Source organism: Carlito syrichta, unplaced genomic scaffold (assembly GCF_000164805.1).
Source record: "Carlito syrichta isolate Samal-C Ts95f unplaced genomic scaffold, Tarsius_syrichta-2.0.1 Scaffold307258, whole genome shotgun sequence".
In the NCBI taxonomy this organism is placed as follows: domain Eukaryota; kingdom Metazoa; phylum Chordata; class Mammalia; order Primates; family Tarsiidae; genus Carlito; species Carlito syrichta.
The window spans coordinates 285,923-287,178 of NW_007251354.1; the positions used below are offsets into that span (position 1 = coordinate 285,923).

At 46.2% G+C, this 1,256-nt stretch overlaps 1 pseudogene; it reads right to left on the reverse strand.

Annotated features, from left to right (window-relative positions):
- Nucleotides 1–270: 270 nt before the first annotated feature.
- Nucleotides 271–1,256, reverse strand: part of LOC103266650 — a 1,548-nt pseudogene continuing 562 nt past the window's right edge.

The window sequence follows — 1,256 nt, forward strand, 5'->3', positions numbered from 1 at the left end:
GGGCGACCGAGTGAGACTCCAACTCAAAAAAAAAAACAAAAAAAAAAACCCTTTCTTTTTAGATGCCAGTTTGTCAGGGTGTTCCGATGCAACCTGAACATTTCATAGAGTAGGATCCTCATGAAGACTTTACATTCTTGTAGGATTCAGAATCATTTTTCAATCAACAAGCCCTCTATTTGCTCACTCTCTTCTATATGCAGTTATCCAACCTTGGGTGTCTGTTGAGTCTCCATGGAAGAATTCCCATTGTGCTTCTGAGCCTCTCCTTCAGGGACTTGGAAATGGAAGGTAGTGCATTTCGTTCTGGCTGGGCAAGAGACACCAGGATTCTTGGGATACATTTGCCTAGCAATTTTAAAGAACTCTTCTGCAGCATCGAGTGCAATGAGACGGTCCACAAGAAAGAGATGTCTCTGAGAGCTCCCAACTTACTGAAAAAATATTGGTCTCTGAAATAGGGACCGAGCGCTAATTCACAGACACCAACACCAAAAGTACAAGTTATAGAAAGGAGAGGTTTTTATTAGCCAAGAGCTGGGCCGGTGGCCACTTGCAGGCTGGACATAACAGTCCCACATCAAGAGGCATCCATTAGCTATAGGGGCTTGCTTAAATGGGGGAAAACCACATTGGGACTTTCCAAGTAGGCCAAACTGCAACATCCTGGAGGCCTAGGTAGCTTTCAAGCAATGCTAGCAGGGTTCACAGAAGTGAAAAACAAAAGCTGTTAAACAGTTTAACCTAGCCAGCGGTGCTGTTGCCAGTTTCCAGGAAGGGAACTTTTTAACTGTGCAAAGGCTGAGTACATGTTTAAGTGTGCAAAGGCTGAGTTCATGCTTAGCCTAATCTTTGACATTTCAGATGTCTTTTTAAGCCCCCTTCTACAGTCTCTTCAGTCAATTTTCCTTGTGTTTTTGGAATCCCTGATGGTGTTGAGCTTCGTCACCGATCACAAATAGTCTGCTTCCTCTTGAAAGCCTAAATCTTCTAAAACGCGTTTCCACCTGTTTCTCGCTTCCCTTCGAATTTGCCGCAGGGTGTAGACATCAGAGCTGAGTTTCTGCCACTCCTCGGAGTCTTTGGCCTACCGGTTACGAATGAGTATTACGTTGCTCGGGGTTCTGCCGTCGTCTGCTTCCGTGTGGGACACGTCAGGAGGCACACTCCCTAAGTTCTTTCCATCATCCCTCGCCAGAGTCGCTCCGAATGAGGAATACAGATGGCGACCACTGACCAGCGGCTCCTTCTCGGCC